Raw genomic sequence first — 19,226 nt, forward strand, 5'->3', positions numbered from 1 at the left:
ACGGAAAATGTTCTGATTATTGATAACCCCTCCCCATTGGGTTCCTTGTTGCCTTGAAATTTGCATGAAAGTAGAAATAAAACTATTGAAATACACTGTGGCTTAAGATTTTTCTTCAGAGACAACTGATAAATCTGCACAGACTTTCCTTTTTTTTCTCCTGAGGACTTAGGGAGCTTATATTCTCCTTCTGAAGAGAAATCCGAAAACTCTTCCAAAATACAAGTTACGACGGAATTTTTATTTGTGTATGAGGTTTACATAAAAATTTTGGTTTTTCTAAGTAACACAGTAAAGTAGTTGAATTCAAAGTATTTAATGTACCCAGAGAATTTTTATAATTCAGTAGAAGTTCCAACTTTCCCTGGAAGAAGCTTAACACACAACTTGCTGTTTCAGTGTTTAATACTGGTCCTCACAACCCTGTTGCAGACAAAAGAGATATTTACAATTCTTGCAATGTGTTCACAGACCCAAAGATGACAGACCTTCAGATTTAGACACTCTTGATTGACTGTAACCTTTTGCCTTCTCCAGGTATTTCCCAGCACCTTGTAGCTATTAGGCTAGCAAAGCAAAAATGTTTAAAGGACAACAATTTAATCCTTTCCAGTGCATGTATCTGTCTCATTAAAGCATTCTCCTGTAGCAGTGTAATGATACATTAAATGGAATCCATTTCAAGGTAAAATGAGTGCTGCTGATGTCTAACATACTGTTCCTGAGGCCTGGTTTAGGTCCCAGTCCTAGTGCAGCCTAGCACTGAAGTAGATTAAATATCAACCCGGGTCACGTTCTCATGGCCCAGGCACAAGTGCCAACATTCTTCCAATTATTCAAGGCCAAAGAAAGAGCAACCTGCCTGACAGAGTTGTGACACAGCTTGATTAGATTTAGCTTAGAAGCCTGCCGAAAAGGATACTGTGGTATTTAACTCAGATGGGGAAAGGAATGGCATCTCTGTTTAAACGAACAGAAGAAAAGAAAGAGAACATTTATGTCATGAGTGAGTGTGCATATGTTTTAAACTTAAAATGATCATTTCACCATGTTGTGGTCAGTGTATTTCACATAGTTTCACTATAAGAGGCGCTATAGCAGGTCCCTTATTTAAGAAAATTATCTTAAGCATTTAGTGCATCTTTCATCCCATTGGACTTTACAGATTTAATACATTTATCCACCATGGAAATGAAATGACCTCTGAGGGAAGTGCAGCAGCAGGTGAACAGTGCACAATAACATTATATAGCAATCACAGGGGGTCCTACTTTCCGTCTAGGCCTCCTAGAGCAATGTAAGCAGTAAATGTTACTACTACTACTGCTATGCTATGACTAAGAATGAATGAGGAGAGCAAGTGAAGGAGAATAATATCCCTGCATAGGGAAATTATATGGCAGATTTAGGTAGGCAGAACAGAATTACACAACTGAAAGAAGTCTAGAAACTCCAAATTTGTGAAAGTATGGAGTTTATGATGGTCCCACTGTGGTCAAGAACTGAATTTTGTATCTTATTTAAAAGCCTGCACTTGGGAGAGACATAGTGAATTCTAACATCCTATCCAGGTACTAGTGCAATGCTGACTAAAGGGAGGAAAAGTGCCACCAGCACAATAGAGATCTGAAAGACTCTTATTAGCACTGGGTTCCTTCCCACAAAAGGTTATGCCTGAATAAATGTGTTAGTCTTTTGGGTGCCACTTTTAGTTGTCTTTTAGAACTCCTCATTTTTATTAGCACTCGTTGCCTTTTTTTTGTGGGAAATTTTTTTTGAGCAAATTTAATTCCCCTCCCCCTTATGCATGCATGCACACACAGAGTATTCACTAAAACAAAAACATTAATAAAAAATTGTAAAAAAAAAAATCCAATTTTTTCCTTGGAACAATGAAAAAAATTCCCCCAAAATTTCCATGCAAAATAATTGGATTTTTAAAAATTTTCTCTACCATTTTGTTTGTAAGATAGCACTAGATCACAGCACAAGTTGGTATGGCTGCAGATTTGACATCAGTATTCGCATTCCTACAATTTGTGCAATTAATCACATTTCTGGGTACAGAGTTTCTCCTCCACAGAATGTGAACAATACAGCAAAAATGTCAAGGAACTACCCCTCCTAAACAACTCATATTCTTCCCTGCAAAAGTAGGACTCACAAATAATTAGCCTATAATATACGCATTAGTTCAGATCAAGCCTGATGCATGCAAAGTAGATGAGAGCAGGTTTTATTACACCCAAATTTAGAGCAGTCTATAAAAAAAATCACACAATTTAACTATGCTGGTACAGTTAAAGTAGTACAAGTTTCTAGCATGGGCACAGTTACAAAAGTAAAAATAATGTTATTGATTTAGTTGTTCCCATATGACAGGGGTTTGGAACCTTAGGTCCAGAAGCCGGATGCAGCCCCTGGGTTGCCTGAATCTGACCCCTGAGGCTTAGGGCCTCCCCCAGCATTGGGGAGTCTACACTGGCACTCCAATCCCCTCCCCGTCTCTCCGCAGTGCCCAGCCTCTGACTGATTTTTCTGTGGGTCAGCAGCCCCCGACCCAAAAATGTTACCCACCCCTGCCATCTGAGGAGAATAAACTATATGAATGTAAGGCACTTTTATACCAAAATAATTTCCACACAAGCAGCAGAACTTATATAACTCCCATAACCAAAACATTTCTTTCCCATGGTACAGGAACTCTTTGTAGATCAGAGCTAAGCGGAGATGTAATAAAGCATGGATTAATGTGAAGACCAATCCTCCACCCCTAAAATCTTCCTTCCAGTATTGCTCCAGTCTCTGATCATTCTGTGTTGACTTCATTAAATACTCAAACAAGAAGAAATAATTTCATAAAGCATTATCCTGGTACAAAAATAGTATTTAGTTATTTTTAAAATCTGTTCAAAGGGGGATAGAAACTGCAGCTGGTCTTTGTGTAATAACATCAGTGTTATCTTCCCCAGTTTCTCACCTATTTTATGATCAGACATGCAGTTTGCCTCACTGGCTAATACCCCTTTCCCCATCCTAATTTGTGGAATGAGCTGTTTTACAATGTGCTGTCAATACCATGTCCATGCATTGTACAATGTCTTTCTCTGCCTGAAGGCTCTTCCATGCTTTCTGATATCAGCTTGCCTTAATTTTGTTTTTGTTCCTATCTTCCTTTTGGTTGTTATGCTAATTTTCCCCCCTCTGGGTTTTATCTGTTCCATTTCAATAGCTTTAAGTACTGATTTCAAATTTTGTTGCTCGAAGATTGATAGATAGAACTCTTCTGTTTGAGAAAACATGATCAAGGTTGTTGTTGAAAATAGGAGGCTCTGAAACAGTCATTAGTGCCACTGCAAATAGTCCATTTGAAACCAGAGCTTAGGAAACATTCTTTTGTCTGAAATAGGGGGAGAGAGAGTTCATTCTCAGCATTCAGTATCAGTCATTACATTTTTAAGGGTTATTGCGATCTAATAACCCTTTAATCTCCTCTTTGCCTTTTCAGGATTTTTCAGGGGCTTTAGGAGACGTGAATTTTTGCCTCCTGACTATGTTCTGCTATTTTTTTCTGTGTAAGCATCATGTGGAATGTGAAACTCAACCAAGCATACAGTCGAGAGAAGAGCCGCAAAGAGCGGAGGTGCACCAATTTGCAAAACAGGAGGTTCATTTTCATAGTGGAGGGTCCACTGTGCCCTGAAGCTGCCTGTGAAAGGAGCAGCCACATTGGTTACAGTCCACGTTCTCAACTTCATTCAAGCAGAAGAACCCATAAGTCTTGACATTCTGCCCCTGGCAAACTCAGACCCCCTCCCTTGTCCCAAGGCCACTAGGCTAGTATTTAACAAAGCTTAGGGTTAGTTAATGAATGGTTCAAAGAAAGAACATCTTCTCCCTGCTCCCCCTACTAGGCTTCCAAAAGGGCACCGAGGAACATTCAAGGAATTGGATTAAATAATATTGTTATGGTAAATATGTTGAGGTTATAATTATTAATTATTGCCTTCAAACATATCAGTTGATTTATCTGCACAAGTTCTTGCACAAAATCTTGTGGAGCATCTACACTGCATGTGCATTCTTGCACAAGTAAATTTACAGTAAAAAATCAGAAAAGAGGGCTTCTTATGCAAGAGTTATTCCTCTCCCCACAAGGAATAAGCCCTCTTGCACAAGAAGGCAGTGTGGACGGGCAACAGGAGTTTCTTGTGCAAGAAACCCTTCTGGCTAAAATGGCCATCAGAGCTTTCTTGTGCAAGAGAGTGTCCACACGGCCATGGATGCTCTTGCACAAAAGCACATGGCAGTGTGGACGCGCTTTTGTGCAAGACCTTTTGTGCAAGAACTCTTGTGCAAAACAGTTCTTGTGCAAGGAGCCTGCAATGTAGATGTAGCCATAAAGTTTTATGCAGTGAAAAGGCCCCATCCAACAATCAATCCTTTCTTATTCAAGTAGTCCATTTGGCTTGAATGAGATTATTCATTTGAATATTGGTTGTACAATATCTCTAGTTCCTTTATTTCTTACCGTAATCCATGTTATATCTTGTGAAGCAAACAGGAACAAGAAATCTCACGCAGCCTGTGACTAGGATTAGCTAAATTGTAAATCGTACAGTTTACTCCCTTCTGAAATAGATTAGTTGCATTTCTGGGCCCACTCTTGCTCTTAGGAATGTTAGTAGGACTTTTGCCAGTTATGTGGCGGGGCTTGTATACTGTCAGTTAAAAGTACATGCACAAAGACGCACACAAATTCCCTGCGCACGTAAATTTCTGACAGCAAAGATACCTAGTGCCTCACTTTCTGCCAGAGGGGGTGAGCAATGTTGCCTAGGTCCCAATACCAACAAGCTGCTCAGAGCCCTGGTTCATACTTAAGTCCCAACAGGAGTCACAAGCTAGGCATTCCCCCACCTATCTCACCTGCAGGGCCCGATCTGGTAGTTCTTAGAGCATGCCGACTGGGTTGGCTGTCACACAAAAGACAGATGAGGGCAACCAGATCAGGAATGTTTGGTACTGGGGCAGTGGCACTCATGTCCCAGAATATCCACTAGTCCAGACACTCGACTGTGCTGTGAGAAATCAGTTTTCAAAAGCCCTCCTCTGCCTGACTTGGAGCAGGTCAATGTCCTGTTTACTATGTTTACTGGAATTTGGGTAGTCTCCCTTTCTCTGTTTTTTCCTGAGAAAAGGCTGACCTGGCATAGGCACTTGACATTCGTGGCTATGAACACAGAGTGAAGATAGGCACCATTCCAGAGTCATGGGACTAAGATCCACCCCTCGCCACAGTATTTTCTTTTGGATAATTAAAGTGGTTCCTCATTTATCTTGCTGACTTCTGAGAATACTATTCTTGCTCTCCCCATTCATTGCATGGGGAGTCTGGACACCTAATTTAAAGGTTCAGGAGTTCAGTGGGCATGAGGACACCTAAAAGTTAGGCATTGCAATGCCTATGTTCATTTGCAGATTTAGCCCTACAACCTACTGACTTTCAATAGTGCTTCTAAATCATTTAAGCATGTGGAAAATCTCTCCTTGCCATGCCTTTTGTCGTTAGAGGACAGGAAGTAGGTTGTGGTATAAATTGACAGCTAGATTCTCAACAAGTATAAATCAACAAAGCTCTACTGATTTCAGTGGAGTTATGCCAATGAGTATCAGCTCAGCACCTAACTGAGCCCTGATTTTGATCTCCCTCTGGATGTTTGTGTGTATAACTTCACTGGTTTTCAGAAATGCTGGGCACCTACCTACTGCAAATCAGATTCCTTTTAAAATGTCTCAGATTGGGCAACCAAAAGCTGAGGGACTTATTTCACTAATCACTTTTTCAAATCTTAGCTCACCACTGTGAAATCAAAATCAGACCACTAGGGTAAAGTTTTAAAGCACCTAAGTCACAAAGGCTATGTCTAGACAGTGTCGCTATTTTGGAATACTGGAAGTATCCTGAAATAGCTATTCCGCATCTTTAAACGCGCCTATTATTTCAAAATAGATTTTGAAATAATGGGTGCACTATTCTGGCATTCCTGTAACAGTTGTTCTGCGAGGGTTAAAGGGAGGTTTCGGAATAGCGCTTTATTCGAAATAACTATTTTGAAATGAGATTGAAATAAGATAGGCAATTTGTGTAGCTCAAATTACATATCTTATTTCAACCTGCAGGTGCAGTTTAGATGCACGCATAGGGTAATATCTACAAAGCAAAGAAAAACCCATGGCTGGCCCGTGTTGGCTGACTTGGCCTTGTGCTCTCAGGCTGCAGGGCTATTGCTGTGTTGATGTCTAGGTTCCCGCTGGAGTCCAGAAGTCTATACTGCTGTGAAACAGTCCCACTGCCTGAACCTTACAAGCCTAGGTTGGCTGGAACAGGCTAGCCGTACTGTCGAATCGCTGTTTAGGCATACCCATTGAAGCCTACGTCTCTCTGATCTTCAATGTGACTTAAGATCCAAAATGACTTAGAGACAGTTGAAAATTTTACTTAAAACTTTAGAGAAAGTTTGGATCCAAAGTCCTGTTTCAGGACCATCATAGAGGTGAATCTTCTTATCTCAATCTCAATATTCAGGCTGGGAGGAAAGACTGTTGCCAGTTTGGTCCGTCTCCAAGTCATCCCTCCTCCTCTTTCTTTTTTTGAGGGGTGAAGGGTGGCTAGCTAAAAAAGAAACAAGTTGCAGTAAAAAGGATAATTAGGCAGTGAGAGTTATACACCCTTCAGGCATGCAACTGAAATTCCTCTTAAATAATATCATAGGTAGCAGATATGATAGAAATCTTAGATATCTTAAGGCAGATCTCAATTAGCATAACTTGTCATAGCTGTGTTGACATCACTGGCGTTATAACAATTTATGTTAGGTGAAGATCTGCTCTGCTATTTTTTATCTGGCTCATAACTGACCTCTAGATTGGGGAGGAATAGGGAGAGAGAAATAACTAAGCTAAGTATTTCCAGTCTGTTCCCTCCATCTCTTCCATAGAAGATGTTATAGCCCAAAGAAAGCCTCCTCAGTTGATGAGTTTGGTTTTAAATGGAAAATACTTTGTTTGGATGAAATCCAGAAGGAAAAATACTAAACCCTTGTAACTCTGTTTGGAAATACCATTGAAATGCATACATTAGAAAAGAGACTGTAGCATGTTTAGCTTTTGGTAGGAGGCTGTGTTAATTATCTCATCTGATGATGAATGTCCTTTGAATTTTAACATGATACAGAAAATATTGAATGGAATGTTTACAGCAGAGAAAATGTTTAAAAGAAACCCCAGAGCAACTAGAAGGCTGGTTTAATAGTTACATTAAATTTATATAGGCAAATGAATTTGAATATTATATTTATGAGAATGTACATACCCCTGCTATGCCTGCTGATTTGCTTCTCCAATATGCAATTATTGGAAGCTTTCCCAGTGGTCAATAGGTTGGATTTCAGTTCTTGTACAGGGTATTAGAGAAAGTCTGTTTAAATAACAGAAGAAATGACCATGGCTGAGCGGAACATAATAGTAACGGCACTAATGGTAAGTAATTTAACACTATTTGCTGCTCAGTTCAGAAACTCAATGGAATTTAAGTGAATGCTTAAAGCTAAGCACATGGCTTTGGCTCTGAGCCTGTGTGTACATTTACTGAATCAGGGCCTTTGTCTCACGTTGACTTTTTTCCCTAGTTACGCACCTAATTGAGCTAACGTTTTTGATTCATGTACCAAAAAATAAATAAAAGTATGTTGAATAATTATACAATTATTATTTAAATGATTATTTTTAACAAACTTGGGGCCAGACTGTGATTTTCTATTTCCCATTTACTCATACAAGCCATTCCATTAAAGTCAATGGAACTGCATCTGTGAGTAGCTGCTCACCAAAAGGAGCAAGGAGCTCACACTCTGGCCTATACGTGTGATATAATGATTATTAGCAGCAGCACTGCATAATAGTTATGGATGAGATAGCGATATCTTATTCACAGTTAGAAGTACCCAAACTTGTGAATAGCCCCATTGATTTCATTAGGCCTTCATATGGAAAAAAATGCAATTAAGTGTGCATAAGGTTCCTGTGTATAGAGGTGGCTGACAGTTTTTTGAATTTTTTCTGAAGAATATTCCTGCCTCCGCCCTTATAACCAACTAAATATTCTGATTCAGGAAAGCATCCTTATTTGGGAAAGGTGCTTCAGCACATGCTCAATTCCCATTGTGTAAGTGCTTTCCTGAAGTGGGACACTAGATATTTTCCTGTGTCTCGGTAGAAAACTTTAGGTAAGATAGATCTCCTCAGCAGTAGTTGCATGCACATTTTATTATCCTATTTGCTAATAAAAGCACATTGAAGTCAGGCCACAGTGCTATCACAGAATGAGCTTGTCATCGGTACCAAGAACTTTTGGAAAATCTATGTCTGTCAAACTAAAATTTCCCTATAGTTTCAGAGGGATATATTCCCTTTCCTTTCTGACATAAATGACTTGTAGCATTACTGCATACTACTAAAAAACTACAATCTCTTTCACCCCCTCCAAAAAAAGATTGCTGTATTTTAGTAGTTGGTGTAGTAATTGACATTCCCACAGCCTCCCAAATCCATTCTTTCCATTTCCTTTACTCTGATTGCCCATCTCTCTCATCCCTGTTCCAACTTTTTCAAGTATTCACCCCCAGCTGCCCTATCCATTCTCTAGAGCTGTCTCCTGCAGTGGATTTCCCACACAAGGGCTTGAGCTAGCTAGAGTATCTACAATTCTTAATGAATTCAAACAAAGATGTGGATGCTTGGTACCACAGATGATGAGATCACAAGGCTCTGAAATATGGCATTCTGGGCAGCTGCCTGTCTACTCTAAAACAGATCCTGAAAAAAAAACCCAAACAGTCACTAATGCAGTAAAATGCTCTTATTTGCTGATGTAACAGCATAGGGATGTCTGCCAAGAGTTGCGGACCTTACATGTGGTCCTTTGATAAATATCTTTGTGTGTGTTTAGTATTAACAAAAGTATTACCATCTGTTTACCTTGCACAAATACACATTGCATTTTTGCAAAAATCCTAGCTTGCATTGCATAAGCTAAGCTAGGCATTGTATCCATCAGAATGGGTGACAACGGTTTAAATCAAGTGGGCCATGTTTCAGTGTGTTGTTCATAAAACTAGGTCATGGGATAAATGTACTTCTGGAACACAGCTTTATACTAATTTTCCCAGTAAGATGCATCATAAATATTAACTGTCCTGAACACATACACACAGACTCATGGCTTTGGCTATGAGCCCATCACGTGGAAGCTAGAGAATGAGCTCTGACTTAAGGAAGTGAGAATGCGATGAACTCTGAGTTATCATCAGCAATGGATTCTTTACTGCCTCAAGCTCTGTCAGTCAAATACAAACACAACTTTTAACTGGGGAAGAACTCAGCCTACAAGTCCTTACTCACATGAGTAGTCCTACTGACTATAATAAGATTGTTCTGCATCAGAAAGAATTATTTGCATTACGGATGTAAAATTGCAGTTAATTGTCTAGTTGAGAAGTGGATGGAATTTCCATTGACTACTCAACTAGTTGATAGGCACTTCAACATTCCTCCTTTGAAATGCTCCAGCGAGGGCTCTTGTATGTTTCAGAGGAGGAATGGGGAACTCCACATACAGCCTGGGGCCAGTGGAAAGTCCTGCTGACTCTGGGCTGCATGCAGGTGCCTGCTTTGAAATGTACAAGAGTCCCCAGCAGGAGCTCTTGTGCATTTCAAAGCCATGGAGCCTGGGGTCAGAGGGGGACTCCCCATGCCACGGTCTATGGGGGACTGCTCAGCAGAACCCACAATCACATGGGGACTCCCCAGCTGACCCCGGGTTCTTGGGAAATGTCGCACGGAGGGGATCATCTGGGGAATCCCCAGCTGACCCCAGGCTCCATGGTTGCCCCTTTGAAACATAGAGGTGGCATTTCAAAGGGGCATCCACCACACGGCTGATCCTGGATTCAGCTGTGCGATGATGCCCCTTTGAAATGCCAAAGCAGCATTTTAAAGGGGCAGTGCCATGAAGCCCGAGGGCAGCTGAGGACTCCCCAGCTGATCCTGGGCTTCGTGTGGCATTTCCCCAGAATCCAGGGTCAATTGGGAACTCCAGCTGACTCCGGGGTCCATGGCACTTCAGGTTTTAAAGGGGCAGAGCCGTGGATCTGCTGTACGGTGGCTGCCCCTTTGAAATGCCGCCTTAGAGTTTCAAAGTGGCAGCATCGCACAGTTGATCGCTGGCTCACCTGTGTGGTGCTGCCACTTTGAAGTATCCCTCCCTCCCCCACTTTGCTGCCTCTATCTCATAGAGGCATGATGAAGCAATTACTTTGAGCCAGGTCTGAAGCTGGTATAAATTGGTGTAGTTTCATTAACTTAAATGTGGCTTTTCCAATCCCACCAGTTCTATTCATAGAGCCCTGCACAGATACAAAATTTGTATCCACATCTACAACCATATCTGCAAAAATGAGCCGCAGCTATTTGCATTAATATCTGCAGATGCAGCTATCTATGGATATCCATTGCTATCTATTCATGGTCAGCACTATTGTGCTATCATCCCAGAATAGGGCATTTTTTGACTCAGCAGATATGTTTGTAAAATATGCGGAGGGAGTGTTCACAAGGGATCTTGTATCAGTCTTGCCACTTACTGTTGTGGCACAAGAATTTTACAGTAAGTATCTTACTCTCTCAGCTCTCATGCTATGTCCTGCCTGACTCAAAGGAGAAACTACCAGAAATCCACTGAGAAAGTCTGTCTCAGTATTTTTCTTCTATTGTTTTCTAAGTGTTTTACCAAGACAGGTGAGCATAAGTATCTTTATTTTACAGACTATAGCACTCGTATAGTCTGTAACCGAGCCAATGAAAGAACCAAGAATGGAACCCCGATCTTCTGAATCTCTGCCACTGGACCTTGCTATATATTGTTTGAAGTTTACGACCCATATTCAGAATAACATTTAAGTATATGCTTAGCTTTTAAGCACGTGCTTTCCTGAATCATGATAATAATGCAATTTTTTAGATGATTATCCAAATCAAACCTAGATTTCATTTAAACTTATAAAGGTGGAGGAAGTTCAGATTGAGTGCGTCTGTTTTGCCCTTCAGCCATCCTGTTGTGCCTAAGTGTTACAGTCACAGCTCTGAAAAGTTTCTAGTTATTGCAGTCAAATTAAGCAATGTTAATGGAATCTTACCAAAAAGTATAAATGTTCAGTGCCAAACGTCACCCAATTTGACTGAACTTTCAAAATACACCCGCATTTCCAATTTCACTTTCCCAGATTTCTATTATATTGTTAAAACCCAATTTATAGTGGAATAAATCTTAGAAGACGGCTCACATTTCATTGGGTAATGTTACTGTGTACTTGTGAAACCCTACATTTAGCTAACCAGTAGCAAGGACCGCTGACAGGGGAGGAGTGGGAGGAAGGACTGCAATGGGGACAACTGACCAGGAGCAGGCAGCAGCAGCAGAAGCCCAGAGCCCTTTAAATTACTGCTGGAGCCCCAGGGGAAGGGGGGCACTGAAGGGCTGGCAGAAGGAGACAAACTCAGCCCTATCCCTTCCACTTGAGGCCTCAGTCCTTCTGACACATTACCCAGGGGCTCAGCACCCTGTTGGCCCCCCGCCAATGCCTGTATAGTATCATCTATTTTCTTAATAATAACAATCAATTCTTCTTCATTACTTACATTTGGAATACCCAATCAAGTCTCATTCCTCTCCTAATTTTCTCCCCCAACTTCTTAGGTGTTTTATTGACCCAACAATCCTATCTCCCTAGCTTCTGTAATGACGTACACTTCCATTTCTCTTACCTGACCATCTTAACATTATTTTTTCACTTGAGTTTTAAAGTTGGTGAAATGCCTGAAACTGATACTTGATTATAATGAGTAGAGTGATGATTACTTTATTATGTGGATAAGCATGACTATCATTAGAGATTAGAGAAATTCTTGGAATTTGAGATTTTACATGCTCATCATATTATTTAGGATAATCCACAAGACCAGTTTGAGTTTGTCAACCTTTTTTTTTTTTTTTTTGGTAATTTAAACTCTGATTTTTTTCCATGAGTAATTCATCTTTTGAAATTCCTCCTTCAACATATTGTTATGATTCAAGTGAAACTTGTTTTATATATTGGAAAGAGAACATCTCTCAGCTGGAATAAACTGGGACCCTTTAACTGGTATGTATCCTGGCTTGATCTAATTCTTTGTTGAGCTATTTCCTGTGCATTTCCAATGAGGTCAAACAGATTGCACAAGGTGTAATTTAGTATAGATTATGTTCCCATTTGTTTCTTCAGATTTTTTTTTCTGTCTTACCCATCTCTTCATTTTTCAGTTTCTAGATTTGTTCTTCATGGTGCCTGTTCTATGCTCCATTCTTGTACAGCTCTGATTGCACTGTTTTGTCTTTTTCCCTCTATGCTTCTCCCCTATAACTTCTTCAAAGTAGTTTGCAAACCCAATTATATTTGAGTCAAGGTTTAAAATCAACAGTGATACCGAACAGAGCTTTTTCTGTATTCCATGTGTAAACTGTACTTCCGACAGATCCCATTCATTCATAAATCATCCTCAGTCCACTCCATGCGAAAGCCTCTTCAGTATTTATCCTGTTGTCCTGAAGAAGAGTTTGGGTGGAACTTTCCTACATTTGGTCCATACGAGATGAAAAGGATGTGATAGTCTTAATCCGGTCTGTTTATCCAATAGATGTACTCTATTGGATAAAGAAAACTACCAGGGATATTTTACAACATTTTTTAGTTATTATTAGTCAGACTTACTAGAAAACAAGCCTAAATAAGATAAACTTTAAAACGACAAATAGTCTGGTAGCACTTTATAGACTAACAAAACATGCAGATGGTATCATGAGCTTTCATGGGCACAACCCAGTTCTTCAGATGACCCTCATGATACCATCTACATGTTTTATTAGTCTATAAAGTGCTACCAGACTATTTGTTATTTTTTAAATTTATCCCGTACAGACTAACGCGGCTACTCCCTGAAGCTTCTAACTAGCAGGGACAAACACACCAGCAGGACTGGCCACTATAAAAACACATCCCAGAACGTGTTGGGCCACTGAGCTGCCAGCTCTAGTAAAGTCTCTGATTTTTTTGGTCAGAACTTTCATGTAGCACTTTTTATACCAAAGGATCTTGGATTGTTTTAAAACTGACACATTCCACTCTAAAAATATCACCTCTAAGGTGCAGTGCCTCTGGCAAGATGGGCAGCTTCAGTTTTACTGGACAACAGAGCAGATATCTTGGCCAAAGACACCAAGATAAAATCTAACCTTTTGGAAAGTCCCCTGGGCAAGTCAGTGTTTTTAGGCTTTGTTCAGAATACACACACACACACACAAAATAAATGGGATGGTAACTAATTTATCAGCCACAGAATGTAGAAAAGCTGAGTCAAACCAGCTGTCACTCATGACAATCTAACTATTCCTGATGCTTACACCTCTTAAAGCCACGGATGAAAGCAGGGTCTTATTGGTACTCAGGGTCACTGTACTCGGGGACCTCTCAGGCAAAGGGAGTGGGGGAGGCACTGGGCAGAAAGGGTGGGGATAGGGGGGCCAGTTGCCCCCAGCCAGCCCTTCAGTGTTGTTTGGCCCTTGCCCCCTGTGGCTCTAGCTGCTGCTGCATCACCAGGACTCAGATCAGTTGCCTCTCCTTCCCCTACCCCCACCGAATTGGCAGCCCTGCCGGCATGGTCATCAGCTGTGTACCAGCACATACTGATAGCCACTTTCTTTCAAGTTTGCCATACCAGCTCACTTTCACCTCTGATTAAAGCATCCCTCCCAGCTAATATCTGCGACTTGATTACTGTTCTAAAGGTATTGCCAACCTTAATATACCAAGGATCTGCATCTAGGACAGATTTCACCTGACAAGTGTGTAAACAAGCTTTGTACAGCATGACCATTTTACAGTGCTGTACATCCCTGCTCTAGAGAGGTTGCTGCATAACCTGAGACTGCCTAATTTCTCTTTTTCTCCCTCTTTTTCTTATATAACATCTACAGATACAAATTCATGGGAGCCCACTTATCGTGAACTCAGATATATTGAAATCTCATACAATCACATGCAGGTCCTGAATAGTTTCCCTTGTACTGTCATGTACACATGGCAATTCCAGTTATCATCATGACCTTTTCCACACAGAGGCTTAAGAATGCACCTAATTGTAAGCTCCTGAGTACTCCCACTGAAGCCAAAGGGACTACTCATGAAGTTAAAGTTAGATTTAGATTCTATTCTGAATTGGGGCCAGGATAAGTTATACTGAAAATAAGTTACTTCATGATAAGACATTCTTACTCTGCAAATAGACGGAAAGAAAAACAAAGACAATGTCAATTTAAAAGCTATAACCAAATACTCGGGTTAAGAAAATCGGTGTGGCTCTACTTCCATCGACTTCAGTGGAGCCACACTGATTTACACCAGTTCAGGATGTGGCCCACCATTTTCTTGTTGATATAGTTCTTTTAACACAAGCATGATGAATATTTTCACAAAGGCAAAAGCAGCTTGAAAGCCTTTCTAGGTGAACAGGGAAGAAAAGGAAGTTGTAGCACCAACAGCCATTATTTTATCTCGGGTTTTACTACAATTAAAAAGGATCTGGAGTGTGCTGCTATCCTGACCATATACTTTTACATTTTTAGCCTTGGAAAACATACAGACTCTGGCTCCTTGTGTCAGAGTAAGGGCCTCCACACATTGTCCTTGCTTTACACTTTTTGATCCTGTTCATAAATGTTACCCTGTGCAGCTCCATGCATCAAAGGAGCACTTGTACACACTGGGATCTATTTCAGCCCTTAGGCAATGAGACCAAAAGACCCGTCTCATAAATTCTAATTCAAAAGTTTTTAGTTATCAAGAGGAAGTTTCCAATTGCTCTCTCACATGTGGGAAAATATGTAAGCTACTGAGAGGACCTTTTGTCTGGGACTTTAATGGGTGCAATTTGCAAAGGGGGAGTGCAAAGGTTCTAATATGCAGTGTGCACAGACAGTAAGCAGGCACATACTTGGTATTTAATGAAATTCCATGAATCATTAGCCATACAATAACCATGGGGTTCTATAAATCACCTGCAAGGATTTTTCGGCCAATAAGTTGAACAGCACAGTGGCAAAGTAGAACACCTAAATGAGTCTGGGAAGCAGGAGGAAGGAAAAGAGAACGATAAAATGAGGGGCCACACAATGTATTATCCTTTAGCTACCCTGCCAATCCAAAATTAAATCCTGTTGTTTTAACTTGTTGGCTTTATGGGAAAACAAGGCAATAAAACAAAATTTGTCCTAATAAAAAAACATTAAGATCTTGAAAAAAGAAAGTGTATCATGAAGATCCCATGTATTTTAGACAACTGACCTGGAAAACAAAACTCTGGAAATGCTAATTATAGCTTCTTTTTTTTAAAATTCACCCTTCTGATAGAGCAGATCTTCTAGAATTCCTTTCTAGAATACAAAACAAACTCAATTCATTCTCATTAGTGGGAGTGCAATTGTTATTTATAAGACATTTTGCCTGATCTTTTAAAGTGAAAGTCCTGTATATATTCAATTCTGGGAATATATTCACTTGTACCTAATTTGACAGCACTACATTGTCACTCATTTTATTCAAGCAAGAGATACTCGTCTGTGTTTTTAAAAGATGTAATGGGCCAGATTCTCTGCTACAGCCAAGATCCATTTCGGCTGGTCACAGATCTCTGATTCTCTGCCAGGCTTGGCTCTAGCCCAGCACAATACAGTGCAGCTTAGTAGCACCTAACCTAAATCAGATCACAGTAGTCCCTCCCAGAGGGATCCCCCAATTAGGAATAAATGGAATGCGGCAGCACTCACCTCTCTTGTCCCCCTTGTACTCCCTAAAGTCACTGTTGATGTACAAGCTGGCAATTGACAGAAACACCCCATTCTGAGGGAATTCCCCCTATTCAGTCCCATTTGCATTGCTTGAAATGGCCTTATTTGCGAGTGTTTGCTTCCAATTCATCCCACTGCTAAGTTTCTCATTACCGTTCACCTACTTGGAGATGTAGCATTTTACAAAAGTAGACTCTTCAGACTTTTTCCCCTTCAAAGCTAATCAAATATACTCCTCACTAGGGATGTTAGATAGCGTGCAATTGAATAGTCGTGTAACCGCATGACATTTTAGCAGTTACATGAATATTTGATAATCCACGGAGATGGGGCCAGCAGCCAGTGTGCTCCCAGGAACCATGGCTAGAGAGCTCTCTGTCATCTCAATCTCCCCGCAGACAGGGGCCATTGCCGTGAAGCATCCTCCTCTCCTCCCCTCCTCATGCTGCTGCTTCTAGGCAGCAGTGTGGGGGTGAGCAGGCAGATCCTGCCCCCACCCACCTCTGTAGGAGGCAGCAAAGGGGGGGAGGGAGGCAGCAAGGGAAGGGCAGGTGGATCCGCAGAGCTTAAAAGCTGGCTTCCAGCATGTATTGGCTCCTACCTTCCCCCCTCACCCTCTGCACTGCTGCACCTGTATCACTGTCTAATACAGAGGCAGTGGGGGGGGGGGGGCGCTTTTATTCGACAGGATTAACTGATAAGCCCAGTTTTATCAGTTGTGTAGTTGTCTACATGTTAACATCCCTACTCTTCACCTATGTCAATGCAGAAGCAGACGTACAAAGATAACTAAACCTGGCAACAATTCAACATACCATCCAGGTCTGCCAACAGATGAGAGGGGGCATTGAAGAGCTGATGGAGCGGGCTAGCCCCCAGTCCCACCCCTTCTGGGAGCTTGTAGGCTACACCTTGCCCAGGGGACTGGTAATTCTGTCAGTCCCCCATATCATCTTAAATGTAAACCTAAAGTTACCATACTGGGACAGGGACTGCACATCGTAGATGTCAGTGATCATTAGCATTGTGGACAAAAATTACCCTCAAGACAAGTTCAGAGTGACAGTAGGGACAAAATTGGCTCTGTGGATAAAATGTTCAAAAGCACTGATGTGACTTTCCAGTTAGACTTAGACTCACAAGTGTCTAATTCACTTTTGAAAATGGCATTCAGGCTGGCAAATTGCTTAGTTGTTTTTGAAGATTATACTCTGTTAGCCTAAGAAAGAAGCCCAGGATGGCCCTTGCATTAGCGAAGGGAATAAACTTGAGTCACTGGTAGTTGCAGAAAAATGGCAGCATGATTGAAAGGCAGCTACATACAAGTGAACAACTTTCCCTGCACCACACACAAACTCATTAAAGCAGACTGAGGATATTAAAAACGGAGGCCCGAGTTAGGGATCAGCCCTTCTCATCAAAGGTACTTGAAGCAGTATTAACTCATTTTCCACATTTTGTGATTTGCTAGTCCGCACCCCTCCCTTCTCTTTGAAAAGGGGTCACTGAATGCAGCCAAAATCCATCAGATAGTAGCAATACTACAATCAAGGTGGTATTTAGTCTACATTGCATGGGAGGGGAACAAGGGGGAGAGAATAAAGGAGATAATAAGGGGGCACAATGATAATCCACTTACCTTGAAGTGCCAGCATGGCAATCTAGATCTAATATGTTTGATGGTTGCTGCCAGTTATTTCCTCATGATCATTTGTTCACATCACAATAAAACCACCACACAGCATGCTTGCCTGTCTCTACCCACAAGAGGCCCCAGTATTAAAACAGCAGGGAGGTTGCAGGTAAAGAATCCAAGTAAATTAGCAGACTTGTATGCATATAGTGCCTGCCTGCACTGTGCCAGTATCTAGGCTATGTTTTAGTTTTCTTTCAAATCCATCAATTTGAAAATTGAGCACATAAAAGCTATCAGATATTGCCGATACTATGTGGCGAAACCTGAAAAGCCTTTTGTCATAGTCATTTTCTTAGATAAAAGTGAAATGGTTAGCAATAAAAGAGCATACCCACCAGTGAGATTTCTACCTGGAGAGCTATCAAAAAGCTCACTGTGAAAAAATGACATGATAAATATTATTGTTAACTCATGCAATATATTTTCAAACCAGAGATTTTAAAAACAATCTTATGTGTAGCATTGTGTGAAACCGTGATAGAACTGTTATGCAATTCAGATGTAGAGCGTTTACACTTAAGTTATACTTAACTTTGTATAATGAAATTGAAAATGGGTATTTGACCAACAAATTTGCACCCGTTTGCTTTTTTTAGTGTTTATATTTGCTCAAAATTCTGCCCATTCTTGAGAAGTTTTTGAATTTGATATTCAAAATTTGAATTTTAATGTGCTTATGATGGGGAAAATAACCATTTCATTGAATGTAGTAGACAAAACCATTTTTCTAATCCCTCTTAAACAAGAGATAAATGTACTTATAGTTTTAGCATTTATGGTAGTATAGCGTAGAGCAGAAAAATAACTACCTCTCTTGGTAGTTGGTATCAAATTGCTATTTTTATGAGCCATAAGGTAATGATTAGGAAGCTTAGACCTAAAAGCCTGTTTACCACCCTAAAATATGCTGCTTTTTACTTTTCCCAAGTTTTAGGATTCTGCTTCTGAGCATCGATGCAGGACATAACATTTACAATCAAAATCATTAGTGGTGTAGTGTAATCTCTAGTCAGTATGTTTCCATTTCTTACTGTTGTATAGGAATGTTTGTATGTGGTTTACACAAGCATGTGTGCTCATGTGTGTCCTCCTAAATTGATGGCCTGAAATAACACCCAAGATCCAAGCATCTCATGTTGGAAAGGGAGTTCTGTCCCAGATCTAAAGTTTGCAGCTGTCATTTTGATAGAGAGCTAAACTAAATCCCTGGAGGCAAACCCTTTCTCCCTACAAAATTTGTGAAAGTTTGCATGCAGATCTAGCGGGGCCCATTTTTATTTTTCACTCTTCAAGATTCCTTGCCCACTGAATCTGACTATGTAAAAACTTGAACAGTAATGAGAGGTGTTTTCTCTGACGATACAAATTTTTTTAGTTAACCAAATATAAAGCACAACAGGGTATTTATTTTTATTAATACAAAGAAAGGCTGGAGTCACAACAAGATAACTATTTCTGCAGTGTTTGAGGGCACAAGAAGGTAAGACAATCTACATGCATTTTTCTCAAAAAAATACATAAACCCACCCTATA

The 19,226-nt window shown here is 40.5% G+C and overlaps 1 long non-coding RNA gene across 2 annotated transcripts in view; it reads right to left on the minus strand.

Annotated features, from left to right (window-relative positions):
• LOC106732090 (uncharacterized) overlaps positions 1–19,226 on the minus strand; it is a 52,403-nt gene that overhangs the window by 20,866 nt on the left and 12,311 nt on the right. For both annotated transcript variants that reach the window (XR_012903558.1, XR_012903557.1), the window contains exons 3-4: positions 7,376–7,480; positions 325–6,676 (exon numbers count right to left, since the gene is read on the minus strand). This is a non-coding gene — a long non-coding RNA (uncharacterized LOC106732090). The remainder of the gene's footprint in view (positions 1–324; positions 6,677–7,375; positions 7,481–19,226) is intronic.

The sequence above is a fragment of the Pelodiscus sinensis genome, chromosome 4 (assembly GCF_049634645.1).
Source record: "Pelodiscus sinensis isolate JC-2024 chromosome 4, ASM4963464v1, whole genome shotgun sequence".
Lineage (NCBI taxonomy): Eukaryota > Metazoa > Chordata > Testudines > Trionychidae > Pelodiscus > Pelodiscus sinensis.